The following is an 18450-nucleotide window of genomic DNA, read 5'->3' as shown; positions in this document are numbered from 1 at the left end:
TCTAATTTGTAAAGAAATCCCGATGTACTAGTTCTAGAAAATGAATCTAGGCACCTATAGGCTATGAGCACACTGTAAAAAATTTGTCTTCCTTCAGCAAAGTCAAATTGAAAGGGAGAGATAACCTTAGGAATCACCAACTAAGCCTTTGAGTCTTTGACTACGAATTTTGGAAGGGATTTTATAAAGATTTACAAGAAGACTGATAGGATGGAAATCTTCAAAATGCTAAGCTGCTTCCAATTTGGGAATTAGAGCTAAGAAGGTGCAACCCAACTTGGCCAGTAATCTATTAGAGTCAAAGAAATAAGACAGAAAGTTGTAAAGATCACCATCAACTAATTCTCAAAATGTCTGGAAAAAAAAAAGCAATCGGAAAACTGTCAAGCCTCAGAGCTTTATCTCTTACTAGTTCCCAAACTACAGATTCAATCTCTTCTAGATTAACAAATTTTATGAGGAGATCAACATCCTTAAGGGGTACAAAACTAAAAGCTAAATCATTAATACCGGGACATATTACATTAGCTGAAGAGAGAAAATTAGAATAAAAAGAAAGTATAGAATTACAAATAACATCCTTATTAGAAACCACATGATCATCGATTAAGAGTAAGGAAATAGAATTCACTGTCGCCCTAGCACTGACTATCCCATATGGCTTTATTTACCCATCTCTTTATCTATGTGGCTTTGGTAATATCTATTAAGGGCAATTGGATGGGGGTGGGATCTTGGTTTCTAGGATTTAGTGGATATCATTGGCTACATGATTCATTAAAGTGGTCGTAATTAAGGATGCCAATTGGCTTTTAGATTCAAGGGCATGGTACTAACGTCATGCCTTAAGGATCAATTAGGTAGCGTTTGTCTCTAAATGGGCGGTGTTTGACCCAAAGGAGCTTTTCGTTTGGCTGGAGCCAAACAGGGTGGGGTGGATGGTGTTAACAGCAGTGGATTAGATGGTCCATCTTGCCATAGAGGTGTTGGACTATTTGGGCTTACATTGTTGACATTCAGCTAGCTTTATATTGTGAAGAGCTAGCTTCATATTGTGAAGACCGCTCACATGTTGCAATCTTGGCCCAAAGGAATGGTCGTAATGATGCCCCATGTTTCATACTAGGATTTGATGATTAGGCCCATCATTCTAGATAATCTAGTTGATTACCTCGTTGATAAGATAAAGTTAAATGTAATAAAGTATTTTTTTATTGATGCTTAAGGTTAATGAGATCTTTTCTTTGAGTGAACTATTGCATCTTTGTATAGTTATGAATATTGGATCCATTCTCCCTACCTTTAATGGCACCAACTTTTCAGAATGGAAAGAGACATTAGAAATTATTCTTGGTTGTAGACTTATCCCTAAATGAGAATCAACCTTCAAAACCAATTGAATCCAACCCTGCCTATGATATTGTCATATATAACAAGTGGGATTAAATCAATAAACTAATTATAAAGATCATCAAGCATTTCATTCCTAAGTCTTTTCGTAAAGGTATACCTGAGATAAAATGCGAGAAAATTTATTAAAGAAATAAAAATAGCTAGATTTACCAAATTCGATAAGGCAGAGACAATAATAGTCCTTTCTAAACTTGTGTCTTTGAAATATAATAGCGATAGAATTAGGGAGTACATCATAAAGATGTCCGACATCGCAGTTAATGGCGCTCTAGTTGAACATTCTAGAAGACCTAGTGGTTTATTTTGTATGGATTTCTCTTCCTTCTTGTTTTAACACTTTCAAGGTTAATTATAACACCCAAAAGGAAAAATAAATATTAATTGAGCTAATGCCGCATTGTGGGTAAGAGGGAGATACTTAGATGAGAACAACCAGAGAGTGCTCATCTCGCGCACTCTTTTCATAGAAATAACCCAAAGAAAAGAAGAATGAGCTTTAAGGGTAAGGGTAAAGGCAAAGTTGTAGTGATGGTGCTGATTCGATGGATAAAAATCAAACGGTTGAAGCTTATTATTTTTGCTATTAGGATTATCACTTAAAGAAATAGTGTCATGGATATAAGGCTCGTATTAAGAAGAATAGAAATAACAATAAAGGTAAAGATTCATGTCTGATAGTTTCTGAGGTTTTAATTGATTTACATTTATCATGATGTTGATCAATTTCGGGCCGATACTCACATCTTGTATTTCTTGTAGTGACACCTAAGGAGCCTAAGATCCAGTGATGTAGAGTGCTTCATAATCAATGAGTGGTTTTCAAGTAGAAGAATTAAGGCTGATTAGTGTTGTATTTCATTTTAAATACTTAAATTAGTTTGCATTTGAATTTTGAAATCATTTTATAATACTTCGGTTTGAAAATTAGTTAATTTGGTTTTATTTTAAATTCAAATGTTAGTTTAAGCTTCGATACTTTATCTGTGCATGGAATGTGTATGTGAATGAAGGCAACCTTGTATACAGAAAATAATAAAAGTAAAAGTTATGAATATGTTAAATTCCTAAAAGTGACATGCATAAACAATTATAGTTTGAACCAAAGAGTGTTATCACTTTTGGATAGGTGTACCTAAAATGACATTCAAGATATTAAGCTAGAAATCCATGAGAAAAGTTTGACTTGAAAAGAATGAGGGACATTTGTCTCAAATTCCCGAGAATTCTGATGTACGTAATGTGAGAGCCTCTCTTATAGCCATATATGGCTTCTAATCATTTGATTAGCAAGAGAATAGTGGAAGTCTGTCTCAAGTGTTATGACAATTTATACTACAGTGAATGCCTTATCAGTTGGGGTTCTAATTTTAGGTTTTGTTTGATGGCATGAATGTTATTGCTCGTCAGGATGTAATACAAGCGTTTGTAACACCATGCATTGGAACATAATTTTAACGTCTAGCACGAAGCCATATATTAAACGTTACAGTATTGCATCATTCTGAATTAAGATATGCAAAAATGACACTTGACATAGCCCCTTAAACGGAAGATGATATATAATCATCAAGTGTTTGTAGACCTTAATTGATAATTGTATCTTGACTAATAGAATGCTCATAGTAAGTGGGAGTACAAACATTATAGTAGCATACACAAATAATTAAGGTGTAATTAACAATTCAAGTTTTGATTTTTGTTCACTGAGGTATTCATTGTACATATGCATAAGATGAAATAAACAGTTAAAATTACTTATGATTGAGGCAAATGCATCTCTTAATATAGGTGATTGGACCATTTGAAAGTTTGTATACAGCTTATGCTTTGCATGGGAATTTCATTTTTTAGCACTCTTATCTTTGACATCCATGTCGCTGGAAATACTAACATTTATGATCGTGCCTGGTCTCACTTCAATAAATAAGGTGATGACTGTCGTGGTCCAATGTTAGTAGTTCCAATGGACCGAAAAATTCAAGGTATTTTACAGGATGTAGTAAAGTCTCGAGTTTGTTAAGAAAGTACTTGATAATACATTGCATACTAAAGACTGCCATTAATGTTTCAAAGAGGAGAATGTTGGAATTGTGGGCCATATATGACATAATTCAATCTGGCAATGCAATAATTAGTTTGGATCAATTACACGAACATTAGGGTGAGGCCCATATTATAGTGGGTGTACACCGCTTTACGGGGAATGAAGTACCATTAACAACTCTAGATAGAGGTGTATCTTGAATTAACCTCTCTTCTCCTAGAAGGAGTAATAAGATGTGGACATGGGAGAGTCCTGTGAAGGGCCAGTTATTCCCATACCTACTATATAATAAGGAGTGTCCAGTCTCTAATTGTACCCACTATTAGATGCACGTTCTCTTTTCCTTGGAGTGTGCAAACAAGCATAGGTGTGTTAGATGTGAAAGACCGACTTACAATGATCTCTTTTGGGGATTTTGAAAAACAGCTCAATGCAAGATCAAGGTATGTATTCAAACAATTGATTTCCTATATTAGATGCTAGTACCGTCATTGAATTTGTTGCAATTTTCTTTACACGCTATGGTTACAATCTCACCCGCATTGTTGGTTCCAGGGATGCAGTTAAGTCACACTTGTTCAAGAGATACAATTATAGTAAAAAGAAAAGAATCAAGAGATAAAATTGTGATTTTCAAGTTTTAGAGGCATATGATAAAATAGGTTAAATTATAGGATGCACCTAATTGACATTCTACCTTACCTGCATCCGATAATTTAACATATTTTATTAGAATGCCTCTAGAACTTGAACAATCACCATTTTATCTCTTTATTTTCTCTTTTTTATTACCATTTCTCTTGAACATGAGCAATAACCTCTTTAACAACACCATCCTATCCATTTTCCAGCTCATTTTAGGGTATGAACCAAAATACGAAGCAAAATGAAATCTCAAGTAATCACACAACGTGAAATAGTGAGGATAATGACACCCATAGTTGAAACCTTTCTAGGGCCTACCATAATGTTTATTTTCATCAAACCTGTTGATAAGGTTACTCAAGGGAAACCACAAATATCAGTTGGATCCAAAACTTTTGTGACCCCACAAAGTTTTAATGGTCCGTGTTCAGTCACCACTATTCCCTGTGGTAAGGTCCCTTTGAGCTTCATATCTACTTCATTTTTTTTTGGTTCGTGTCCTAAAATAAGATAGTAAAACGGATGGACGGCGTGAACATAAAACAAATACACCGCGTTGATCCTCGACAACACTTAACACATTAGGAGATCCACCCCCCTCCCCCTCGTTTTTTTTTTCTTCCCTCGAAAGAGCTCAAATCACATGATAAAAACCTATGTAAATGTTGGAATAATGTGATTTTATAGTGCACGCTAGATGAATGGATTGGATGGCACATGCAAACCATCATAGCCCTGTCAATGGGTCGGGTTGATCGGTCAAGCTTTCGAGCCTGGCACGCTTTTGGCTGGGCTTAGATTGCAGTATCTTGCTTGTGGGCCGAGCTTGGGCATAAATGTCAGGCCCGTTTCTAAATTGACCCAAGCTTAGACTATGATGTCCAAGAGCCTGGTAGCCCTCACCGGCAGTTTTAGTTATAAAGGACGTTTGAAATTCGATTTGTTTCATATACGATAAAGGGGAAGTTATTTTCGGGGTTGTGTGGGGGGCATCATGTTGTTTATGTAAAATCCACCTAACCATCGGGTGACTCACCCCACGTGAGGCCCAGCGCCCAAAAATCATCCCCGTCCGTGTTTTTTGGTGGACCACAATATTGTAAACAGTTCACAAATGCAATGATCACTGTGAAAATTGTTTCCCTCTTTGTGGCCCATTTGAATATTGGATGGGTGTGATGTTTTTGTCTGATAACTAAGTTTTGGTGTGGTATCTAATGGTTGGATTAGATTTCATATAATGATCACAGTAAGCCCAGTAAACATAAAAGGTCGACTTCTCTCTCCCGACTGTTTTCCTTGGTGTGGCCCACCCAAATCACAAGTCATCCATCATTTTTGGCCATTTTCATAACTTAATATTGCACATCTAATAGTCCAATTGGATCTCACATACACAGCATGGTGGGTCCCCTATTAGATAAATAGCGTGCCTTATGAGTGGGCTTGACCTTGGTGTTGATATGAAATCCACCCCGACCACAAGGTGTGCCACACCATGATAGGCCTTTGGCCCAAAAAACTATCCCATCAATGATTCAACTGGCTACACGATTTGAAACAGTATATGAGACAATGCTCACCTTCTGAACTATTTTCTTAGTGTGGCCCATCTGAATCACAGATGGCTGTGATTTTTGAGGCCTATGCATAAATAGTTGTGTGGCATCTAATGGTTAAAGTGGATTTTATACAATTATCGCAGTGATTCCTGCAAGAATCAAGGGTCCATGTCTCTCTTGCAACCGTTTCCTTTGGCATGGCCCACTAGAATAACAGGTTAGGTCTAGTTTTTAGTCCTTGGGTTAACATGTGATTATGCATCAGTTGGTCAGAGTAGACCTCACATATATATCACGGTGGGCACTAGAAAATTAAGAGTCTTCCTTCAACCTCTTATATATATATATATATATATATATATATATATATATATGGGAAAAGGTACTATGCGCTCAACCTCACAATAAGCTCCCGTGAGGTTGAGCTGTGTGGGCCTCACTGTGATGCGTGTCGACCATCAACACCGTGCATTTGATGAGCCCCCTTTAAATTATGGGATGTCCCAAAAATCAGCCGTATACGGAACTCAGGTGGGCCATACCATCTAAAATCATGTGAAGACACCGTTAAAACATAGAAAAGCACTTGGTGGGGCCCACCTAAAATTTGCATGCGTATGAAACTTGGTCTGAACCCTCATCCAAGTGGGACACACATAATGGATGGGCTGGATTTGCAAACCACATCTCGGTGGGCCCAAAAAATGGTTATGAATGTTTTAATGGTGCACGGCCCCTCTCCACTTCTGTATGTGGTGTGGCCCACACAAGTCACGGATTGACTTGATTTTTGAGACCTAGGCCCACGATGTAATGGTGCATCTGACTGATGGGGTAGATGTTTGAAACGCATCACGGTGGGGTCCACACAGCTCGACCTCATGGGACGGACTCGTGAGGTCGAGCGCATAGTACCTTTTCCCTATATATATATATAAATGTGGAAACCTTAGGCAGAAGAGCATATTGGGTGCGACCCAGGCCTGACCCAACATGTGCAACCCTTACTGTGGGGCCACTTTGATAAAATTATTCTAAATCTACATTGTCCATCTATTGTGATAGAATCTTAGGACAAGAGCCCAAAAATGAAGCAAATACAAATCTCAAGTGAACCATTTTATTAGAAACAATGGTAAACCCCAACACATTAAAGACATTCCAAGGTTCACCGTAATATTTATTTTCCATCCAACCTCTCGTGGATGCTAAAAAAACCTGGATGAAAGGAAAAATAAATAAATATAAGATTGTTATTGTTGACGCAGTTTTCTGGCAGACCCTTCGCGGTTGACCCCCCTAAACCTGCACAGGTGTAAAAGAGAAACAAAAGAGACCCTAGTTAGTGCAGGGGACTCTCCGATGCCTAGGTCAGGAATGAGGTTTTTTTTATAGGGCCGGGTCTCCAGAAAAGAGATACCAGTTGAGTGCTAGGGTAAGAATAAGCGTACCTTTGATGGTTGGCCTCTCTATATAGGGAGGGAGTCCAATTGCACGAGGACTCTTCCTAATATCTTGGAGATCCGTTTGGATCCGGGATCTTTGTGAGATTACGGGCTTCTGAAGTTATCGGGATCTAATCTTATCCTCCGAAGATCTGGGGGGAGATCTTCGGGATGTTAGGAGATTCCTCAAATCTCTAGCTCGGATTTAGGTCAGCTCCCATAGGCTGGTGACGACTCAGGAATAAGCAACTCTGATTTTCTTGATAGATCAATATTCACCATCTTTGACCAATGGTTGGGTCGGAGGATCCTTGTTCCCTTCAACTGGGCGTTAATGTTCCTTGACCTTGTCATGGGATGTCGCCAACTTATAACTGGACATTGGCCGATCTATGGCTGTCAAATGACCGAGCTATGGCCAGATAGTAGCCGATCTGGGTCGATCTATGGTCGACCTATATCCGACCTATGACCGACCTATGGTCGATTTATAATCGACCTATTAAGTCAGAACATAGTTTATTCGAATGTGCTCGTAGTCGTGTTCTTTGTGTGTCCTTACAATTGCATTGACCTCCTTGAAGGTTGGCCTATTTCTGGACGTAGACGCCTTATCAGGCTCGGGTTTTACTGGCCCCGTGTTGGTTAAGTAGAGTTGGTCCATTCCATAAGCCGACTCATCGACTTGTCAATTTTTCCCCCATTAGTGAGCCTCCCTTACTTTTCGAGCCGATCTACGGAGGTTCGGAAAGTAAGCTGGCTGTAGTTAGGTCAGGTTATGTGTGGACTAAGTTGAGTCGTATTGTCATAAATGCCAAGTATGGTGGCCAGCACGGTAGTCGAAGTATGACATTCCATAATCATGACGTGTTATTTCGTGGCTCGAGGTCACGTGGAGCCCTAAGTTGTCTTTTCAATGACGGACCAACGAGGTTGTGATGCGTGGCATCATACTCGATATTAGGGTCGAGCAGCGCATGGGGTTGCGCCATGTGTCGAGTTGGGATAGTTGAGGGGACGTCGTACGGAGCCGTATTGCTGGGAGTCTTTAATGATAGCCATATGGCATTGCTATATAAGGGAAGCCCTAACCCTTAGGGCCCCTTCTTTCACATTTCCGCTTCTTCCCCTCTTCGTCTCCTATTTTCTTATCTGGACGATTTCCAACATTCGTTTGCTTCCCCAATCAAGCCAGAGACTCGTCTACTCTCTTTCCGGTGAGCTCCATCTCCCCCTCCTCCTTTCGTTTTTCCATTTTCTAGTAGTTTTACTTGGAAAAATAACATGTCTAGCTCATTGAGATCGCGGGAGGGGGCCTCTGGCGGCGACAATGGGGCGAGTAGTCGCCTTAGAGTAATGTCGAACCCATCGTCGCTACTAGTGATGATGGGGAACGCCGATTTTCGGTCGTCGTCGTCACGGGTATTGGAACAGTCTCTTGCACAGAGGTTGACACTCGTGGCTAGGGCGTTGAATCTCTCCCCAGTCAGAGACCAGCGTCCATGCCTAGGGCACCAAGTATATCTCCGGCTAAGGAGTTGGTGGCTGTGGGGCGCGACCCTTCCGAAGAGGTGGATCCGGAAGAGCCTGATGATGAGGAGGGTTCGAGGGGGGCGGTGCCCTCGACTTTGCCTAAGAAGGAGTTGGCTCGGATCAAGCTAGGATACGATGTCCCTGAGTCTGTAGTTCTCCAGTTTCCTTCATTGGACGAGCTTCTGGACCGACCTTCAGAGGGGGTCATCGCGATCTTCCAGGTCGCGCTTTAGTGTGGCCTGCAGCTTCCTTTGTAAGGAATAGTCAGGCGTTTGCTAGCTCGCCTTGGCTTAGCCCCGGGACAGATGATCCCAAACTAGTGGAGGGCCTTGTTCGGCTATGCAGTCCTATGGGCCGAGTTAGACCAGCCTGAGCACTTTGTGGACGAGTTCATTCACCCATACCAGTTAAAGCCGAACAATCTTCAGTCTGGCTGATACTACTTCTCTGCTTGGCGGAACACTGGTGGGGCCCTTAGAATCGACCCTCTGTCCTCCAATAAAAATTGGAGGGACAAATAGTTCTGGGCCTCTAGGTGCTGGGAGACGGCCGAGCCAGAATCAACTCAGCCCCTTGTCCTCCGAGCTTTCTCCGACCTAGGTTAGTATTTTTGTTGTAGAAGTTGTCCTTTTATTGATTGGTTTTTACTGATATATGACCTTTGTTACATATGTTTGTTGTAGCCATACCTAAGCATCCTCCTTTGCTCAGCAGTGGGTTGCTAGCTCGGATCAGAGATTTGCGGGCGATCAACGAGGAGATGAGGTCTTGGAGAATACTTCTTCAACCCAAGCTACTCCTCAAATCGAGCTTGGACTTGGCATTTACTAGTAAGAACTTGGGTAAGATCCTCAGCTGAGCTTCATAACTTAGAATTTTTTAAAGAAAATTTTTTGACGTATCATTCTTATGCGGTGACACGGAGATGCCTGAAGCTCGGCCCTTCCTCCGTCCTCCCTCCAAGGTTCGTGCGCCCCCTCGAGATGATTCAGTGGTGCCGAAGAAGAAGAAATGGAAGACCTTCTCTAAGATTAAGGGGAAGGTTGGATGATTGCTTGCCTCCAAGTGCAGAGGTTCGTAAGTAATATCCCATGAATACAGGGTCGATCCCATAGGGAGATGAATTGTGAGAATGAGAAAATCAAATGCAAAATAAACTAAGTAATAGAAACTAAACTGATGATTTGATTTTAGGAGTTTTGAATCGATGTAATTCAACTGAATTAAAACAACACCCAAGCTTCAAAGTTCCACACATAGGTTAATGTTCCAAAATCATGATGAGTTAGCTAACACAATTAGGATCCGAGCACTATGGTCGGCCTAATCGGAAAATAAAATAATTTATACATTTTAAATAAATGATATAAAAGATTAGAAAATCAGGGATTTGCACCATTGATATATATATATATATATATATATATATATATATATATATATATATATATATATATATATATATATATATTCTCAAGCGCCAATGATTTTAAGAATTCAATATCCATGAGATAATAAATATCAAAGAAATGTAGCGGGTTGAGAACCTCTCCTATCTAGGAAATCTAATTGATCTAGGTTAACCCTATCCATCAATGTAAATCTCATATGATGGAAACATATGGATCTCACATGAGGATAAAAAACCTAAACCTAGATAATTGATAACATGCATACACTATTAATCTCATCATTAAAAATAATCAATCATTATAATTTATAAAATCATTAAACCAATGTGCTTCCCTTCTAGCTTGGGCTAGGGGGAAGTAGAAAAACATAACTAAATTGTAAAATAGAAAGTAACAAGAAAGAAATAAATGCAAATAAAAAAGATCTAAAAGAAAAAAATAATTTAGAAAACTTTAATAAAATTGAAAACTCTTTAAAAACCCTAAATCTTGCTCTTGAATGCTTTGAATGATGCCTAAGAATGACCTGGGAAGCCATATTTATAAGTGGAAAACTTCAACTTTCGCACCTAGTTGGAAAACTCAAGAAACCACTTCAAATTTATGCAGTTTGCTAAAATAAACTTTACTCTGCACAATTTCACAAAATGACCCAGAGTGTAAGAATATGTTTTTTCAGGACGATTTCAGGATTCCTTTTCTTCACTTCAAATCTTTGATTCTCTTTATTTCTCACTTAGTTTTCTTGGATCTTTGGCATGTGAATTCTTCAATCTTGGTCTCTTAAGATCCATCCCTTGCCTTGGTGATTCTTGAGCATTAAATCCACACTTTTAGCATTATTTTTACTCTAAGCTCTCAAGTTCACCTTGCAACACAAACATGTATAAAATTTACCATTAAGCATTATCATGTTCATAAAACTAAGATATAAACAGGGAAAAATATGCAATATTTGACACTTGACACACCCCTCAACCAACATTTTGCTAGTCCCGAGCAAAATAGGTGAAGAAAAATAAAAATAAAAATAAAAACTAATTCTAGAAACAAAATTAAAATGAAAATAAAAATTCTAAGTACACCACTTTCGTAGGTAATCTTAATTGCATTTAGCATATGCAACAAACCTTTAAACCCATAGGTTTCTCCTAGTGGACGAGTTATAGTCTCGTGAGGGTCTCCAAAAATGTTACCCACAAACATTAAAAATATGAAAAATAGTTCAACACTCAGAAATTTATACAATTATGCATCCATTCATCATATGAATTCCAAAATAAAACAATATTTACCCTAAATCTGAAGTTAGTTAGAATATCAATTTCCTAATCCATTACATCCTTGAGTTTAGAGACCTAATCAAAATTTAGAATAGTTATGATCTAATATACTTAGGTGCTAGGTGACATTAGTCTAACTTTGAGAAATATGCATGCTCCTTATCCTAACTCCTTTCAATCATCCCAAGAATATGAAATCTCTAGTTATCTCATTTCCTTCATGCCATTTCTTCTTTTATCATCATATCTTTATTATTATAGACTACCCTTAGATGAAGATTTCCACCAGGTTTGCTTCATAACCTAAGGTATCGTAATTGTAACAGTAACAACAATGAATACTTAGGTATTCTTCTTTCGGATTACTGACACGATTATTATGGTTATTACATTCATGCTCTTTAATGGTAATTTTTTCTCTTTTTATTTTTTATCACTTTTTCTTTCAATATTCTTTGTTTAAGCATATGTCAATGGTATTAGATCATTCAACCTTGTTTGAATCAAAATTTGTTATTCTAGTTCACATATCAGATTCCTTACTGAGTTAGTTAGGGTGTATTATGAATTTAGTACATCAAATTACAACTCATTTTAAACTAGTGATTAGATAATCGAATTCAAGTCTATAATTTTCAGTTACCAGAATTCTAACTACTATCAACTTAGAAAAAGTATTAACTTTGCCTTTGGAATTCACATAATATCATGTTCACATTCTTGTATATAAACATATTATTTTGAAAATGTTGAAAAAATTTCTCCATAAACCTAAAAAATAAAAAAACTCACATGGATGACTATCCACACCCCCCAACCTAAAATCTACATTGTCCCCAAAATAATGAAAATGTAATGCAAAGAATAAAAGAAATAAAAGAAATGATAGATAGTACCTACCATGAAGAACCGCAAATACTAAGTGTCACAAAAAAAAATGAATATTATACAAATCTTACACAAATGTTTCTTCAAACTAGGAGCATCAATCCGAATATTCTGGCTCATAAAGAGGGATGGACTCCTCTCTTAAATGAAAGTTTTCCACATAAGACTTCAATATATGTCCATTAACCTTATACACATTACCATTACGTGGATTCTCAATTTCAACAGCCCCATGAGTATAAACATTCTTCATAATGAAGGGGCTTGTCCATCTTAATCTTTACTTTCTCGGAAAGAACTGGAGACGAGAATTGTACAATAGGACCTTTTGCTGATGTTCAAATTATTCTTTAGGATGTTTTTGTCATGAAAAGCTTTAGTCATCTCTTTGTAAATTTTAGAATTTTCATAGGAGTCTCTCCTCAGTTCCTCTAATTCATTCAACTCTAATTTTCTTGTCCACTTGCTTAGTCTATGTTAAAGTTTAACTTCTTTATTACCCAGTATGTTCTATATTCTAATTCCATAGGCAAATGACAAGCCTTCCCATACACCAATCTATATGGGGACATTCCAATCGGGGTCTTATAAGCAGTCCTATAAGCCTATAAAGCGTCAGATAATCTGAGGGACCAATCATTCCTATTTGGCTTTATTATTTTCTCCAAAATGTGTTTGATTTCTTGATTAGAAATCTCAGTTTGCCCACTCGTTTGTGAGTGGTAAGGGGTGCTTACTTTATGCTTGCCATATTTTTTTCATCAAAGCCTCAAATATCCTATTGCAAAAGTGAGACCCACTATTACTAACGATGGCCTTTAGAGTTCTAAATCTAAAAAAAATATTTTCCTTGAGGAATCGCATGACTACTTTATTGTCATTGGTCCTACTTAGAACTGCCTCAATCCACTTTGAAACGTAGTCCACACCAACCAATATATAAAAAATCCAAAAGAAGATGGAAATGTGCCCATAAAATCAATACTCCAACAATAAAAAAATCTCTAATTGTAAAATTGGGGATAAAGGCATCATGTTGTGCCGAGACACTCTTCCCAATCTTTGACATCTATCACAAGCAACACAGAAAGCATGAGTGTCTTTAAACATGATGGGCTAGTAAAAACCACACTGAAGGATTTTGCAGTGGTTTTCTTAGCAGAAAAATGGCTGCCACATGCTTACATGTGGCAAAAGGAAATAATACTCTAAACTTCATCCACTGGGACACAACGTCTAAAAATATGATTAGTTTTATATTTATATAAATACCAGTCATCCCAGAGAAGTTCCTAACCTTGGTTTCAAAACGCTTCCCATCTTATGACTTTCAATGATATCACATTTTTCCCATTACAAGATAGTTCACTATATTCGCATACCAAGGTAATTTGAAGATCGCAAATAATTGTTCATCAGGAAAAGTGTTCTGGATATGCATCTCCTCAGTGAAATCATCTAACACCAATCTAGAAAGGTAATCGGCCACTACATTTTCAACTCCTTTCTTATCTTTTTTCTTCAAGTCAAATTCTTGGAGTAGGAGGATTCATCTCAAAAGTCTCGACTTTGCATCCTTCTTAGATAGCAAATATTCAGAGCCAAGTGGTTTGTGAAAATGACCACTTTGGATCCCAACAAGTATGACCTAAACTTATCCAAAGCAAAAACTACTGCAAGTAACTCATTTTCAGTTATTGAGTAGTTCACTTGGGCCGAGTTTAGAGTTCTACTCACATAGTGAATAACGTAGGGCCATTTATCTTTCCTTTAGCTCAAAACAACCCCTATGGCATAATCACTTGTATCACACATTAGTTCAAAAGGAAGTGTCCAATCCGGTGGATGCAAGATAGGTGCAGTGGTAAGGGATGATTTAATTTTATTAAAGACACTTGCACACTCATTTGTCCACTTAAATGGGACATTCTTTTGGAAAAGATTAGTCAAGGGTTTAGTAATGACACTGAAGTCCTTGATAAATCTTCTATAGAAACTAGCATGCCCTTAAAGTGATCTAATATCTCTAACAGTTTGGGGGATAGGTAGATTAGATATAATGTTCAGTTTTTAGCGATATACCTCGATTCTATTTTTGGAGATAACATGGCCCAAAATAATTCCTTTTTGAACCATGAAATGACACTTCTCCTAATTTAAGACAAGGTGCTTCTCTTCACACCTAGATAAGACAAGAGATAAATTGTTGAGGCATTCCTCAAAACTATTCCCAAATGCAGAGAAGTCGTCCATGAAAACCTCAAGAAACTTCCCAACCATATTTGAAAAAGTACTTAACATACATTATTGAAAAGTTGCTTAGGTGTTACACAATCTAAATGACATCTGTTTGAAAGAAAACGTGCCAAATAGATAAGTGAACGTGGTTTTCTCTTGGTCTTCCAGGGCTATCTCTATTTCATTATATCCGGAATATCCATCAAGAAAACTATAAAAGGAGTGACCTATTACCCTCTCTAAAACTTGATCAATGAATGACAGAGGAAAATGATCCTTCTTTGTGACCTGGTTTAATTTTCTATAGTCAATGCAGACACGTCAACATGTGGTGACATGTGTTGGTATGAGTTCATTATTAGAATTCTGCACGATAGTTATACCGGATTTCTTTGGGACTATTTGAGTTGGACTCACCCAAACACTATCGGATATTGGGTAGATGATTCACGCATCCAATAATTTGATTACCTCATTTTTTTACAAATTCTATGATGTTTGGATTGAGACGCCTTTGAGGTTGTCTAATTGGTTTGGCGTCCTCATCAAGGTGGATCCGATAGGTGCATATGGAAGGGCTTATACCCTTGATGTTAGAAATGGTCCAGCCTAAGGCTCCTTTGTGGTCCCTTAAAATATTTAACAATTTAATATCTTGATCCTTGTCTAAAAATGAAGAGATCACCACAGGATAAGTTTTATTTTCACACAAGTATATATACTTAAACTCATTTGGTTGTGGTTTTAGATCAAGCTTTTGAACATTGGTTAGTGATGGCAAAGGTTGTGAATCCTCGATAGATAGGATTTGAGTGTGCGGTCTCCATTGGTACATACCAATGTCTTGGGTGGTAGTGCTCTCATTATCATCACAAATTTTAGTAAGCACTTTTTCTAAATCAGATTTTTTTCAAGTCCCCAAAGACTTAAATCAATTCCTTAGTCAGACTAGGTTCCAATTCCTCTTCTTCTATCAAGTAGTCCATGAAATTCAGCTCATGGATCTCATTATTGTCAATGGACTGTTTACATAGATTGAAAATATTTACTTCTAGAGTCATGTTACCAAAAGACAAGTTCATCATTCCATTCCTGCAATTTATAATTGCATTTGAAGTTGCTAGGAATGGACGGCCTAAAATGATGGGAACTTGAGCGCTAGCGTTTACACAAGGTTCGATGTCTAGTATAATAAAATCCACGGGGAAGTAGAATTTCTCCACTCGGACTAGCACGTCCTTTAAAATTCTCCTTGGTACCTTAATAGAGCGGTTAGTGAATTAGAGTGCAATTGTGGTTGGTTTAAGCTCGCCTAACCCCATTTGTTTATAAACTGAATAAGGTACTAAGTTGACACTTGTACCCAAATCTAGCAAAGCATGCTCAATTTGAAAATTTATAATAATACAAGGAATAGTGAAACTTCTCGAGTCTTTATATTTGAGTATGACCCTTTGCTGAATAATAGCGCTCACTTTCTTAATAAGGAAGGCCTTTTTGTGCACATTTAATTTCCTCTTTACAGTGCACAAGTCCTTAAGATATTTAGCATATGATGGAATTTGTTTAATGACATCAAGTAGAGGAATGTTGACAGTAACCTTTTGAAACACATCCAACACCTTTTGATATTTCATGGGGACAATTGGGTTTCGAAGTTTAGATGGGAACGAAATTGGAGGTTCCTATGACTTAGTCTCTGTCCTTTTGTTGTTGTGGCTCTTAAACCATAGCAGGTTCATCATTTTCTTGAGATGATGGCTTATCATCTGGTATTTCTACCGGTTGCATTATCTTGTTATCGACCTCTTTTCCACTTCTTAAGGTAATGATGGCCTTAGCTTGTTCATGATGTAGCTTACTTAAATTTGAGTCTCCAATGAAATGTGTGTTTCTAGGGTTTGACACAGGTTGAGAAGGAAGGGTGCCTTTTTCCCTAGCATTTAGTTGAGTCTCAATTCTAGCCACGGCCATCTTTAATTCTTGATTTGATTGGATTAAAGACTGATTCATTTGAGCTTGAGAGTTCATGAATGCGGTTAATGCATCCTCCACAGATGATCGCTTTGGCGGGGGCACATATGGTTCATTGTTAGATACCTTAAAGAAGTTGTTTTGTGGAGGCATTTAAGGTGTATTGGGCGCATTAATTTGTAGTCCATTCCTCTAACTAAGATTAGGATGGTTACGGTAATTTGGATTATACGTGTTTCCCATTGGTTGCATTGCTTGCCCATGCTCATGTATGATATCTTGTACAACTGGGATTGTTGGACAATCCTTTGTGTCATGGTCTACACCACCACAAATGCTACAAAAATTACCTAAGGAAGTGTTTGCTTTAACCATATCAGCCTTCCTAATTTCCAAGGCTTCGACCTTTCTAGCTAAGGCGGTGAATTTTGCATTAAAGTCGTCTTCCTCTCTTAGGACGTACATCCCCATTTTCTCTCTAGGAATGGGTCTAGTTTGGTTTGGTTTAGCAGAGATATCTCATATCTGCATATTCTCTGCTAACATGTCTAGAAAATCTCAAGCCTCATTATGATCTTTGTTAAGAAAGGTTCCACCACACATCATCTCTATGAACTGACGGGTATCCATGGTGAACCCCTTTTAGAACGCTTCAATCATGTGTCATGGTTCATAACCATGACGTTGACAAGTAAGTAGAAGGTCTTTGAAGCGCTCCTAAGCTTGGAAAAATAGTTCATTCCCTTTTTGGGAGAATTACATGATTTCTTATTTTAGTACATTTGTTTTGTGCTCGGGAAAGAACTTTTTCAAAAACTCTTTACTTAAGGCTTGCCATGTAGTAATGGTATTAGGTCTTAGATAGTTGAGCCATGCTTTGGCTTGATCCTTTAGAGAAAATGAGAATAACCTAAGCTTGAGTATATCTCTATGGCCATTGTTTACTTGTAATGTTGCAATTACTTCCTCAAAGTCCTTGAGGTGCAAATAGGGGCTTTTAGAATCCAAGCCATGAAATTTAGGGCTTGTTTGGTTTTCTCACTTATAAGTAAATAGTGGTAGGTGCGTCATCATTATGAAAGACCGTTGTTTGAAATTTTCAAGAAATACAGGCACTCGAGTGGATTTCGAAATTGCTATAATTGAAATGGATAGATCGTGCCATATCTCGGCCGCCCTGCATGTAGTCGAGAGGAGAGGACGTGTCGCCAGCGTCCTGCCGGAATGACAATTTTGGGTTCCCGTGGTCCGCAGGAGTATGAATGCTGGTCGTTCACTCTTTTTTTTAAAAAAATAAATAAATACATATCTGATATTAGCTCTTCTTCACCACCATGTTTATCATTTTTCTGGGATAAAAAAATCAAAAGCATTACGATAACTTCGAACCCACGTCCAATCATCAGTTGGGTTTAAAACCAGAAATAACATTCTCTGTTCAAACTGACGACGGTTTTCATAGGGAGAGATATGCCTCAACAACATCTCCTTTAAAAACAACTTCTCTGTTTATTTCCACTTCATATATATCAAGTGTTGATGCCGTTTGTGATTGCTTCCAAATTTTCTTCCTGATCTAAATACGAATCTCATGTTCTGTTCAATGGATGTGATACTTTCTTCTATGCTGTGAAGGTCGAACCTCAGCTACGGAGGCAGAATTTGTGGTTGGTTGGACTTGACGTCAATTTCATCGAAGGTGAGTTCTGGTTTTGGATTGGAAAATTGTTCTTTTTCTGTCCCTTCTGGATTTCTAATGTGGTTTCAGGCTTGTTTAATCCAGCTGTGATTGATCGGTACTACCTGCAGACTTCCCATACAAGAGGTCGTTATCTTTGACAGGTATGTACCCATCTTCTTGATTACAAACAACTTCACGAGATTTGTACTTTCTTCTTCCAAACTATTTGAGGTTCTCCACGATGGGTATCGTGCATGTTGGATCCAAACCAATAATGCCTCTTGCCAGGGCACGACATTCATGTCTTTGAACTAGAGCTCTGATCTAATTTC

The 18450-nt window shown here is 37.9% G+C and overlaps 1 protein-coding gene across 2 annotated transcripts in view; it reads left to right on the top strand.

Moving 5' to 3' along the window:
• LOC131219386 (uncharacterized) overlaps window positions 1–2399 on the top strand; it is a 54691-nt gene extending 52292 nt beyond the window's left edge. For both annotated transcript variants that reach the window (XR_009158157.1, XR_009158154.1), the window contains one exon: window positions 2173–2399. The gene's annotated coding sequence lies outside the window, so the exon portion shown is untranslated. The remainder of the gene's footprint in view (window positions 1–2172) is intronic.
• Window positions 2400–18450: the final 16051 nt, after the last annotated feature.

Source organism: Magnolia sinica, chromosome 11 (genome assembly GCF_029962835.1).
Source record: "Magnolia sinica isolate HGM2019 chromosome 11, MsV1, whole genome shotgun sequence".
In the NCBI taxonomy this organism is placed as follows: domain Eukaryota; kingdom Viridiplantae; phylum Streptophyta; class Magnoliopsida; order Magnoliales; family Magnoliaceae; genus Magnolia; species Magnolia sinica.
This window is presented reverse-complemented; position numbering and strand designations above follow the sequence as displayed.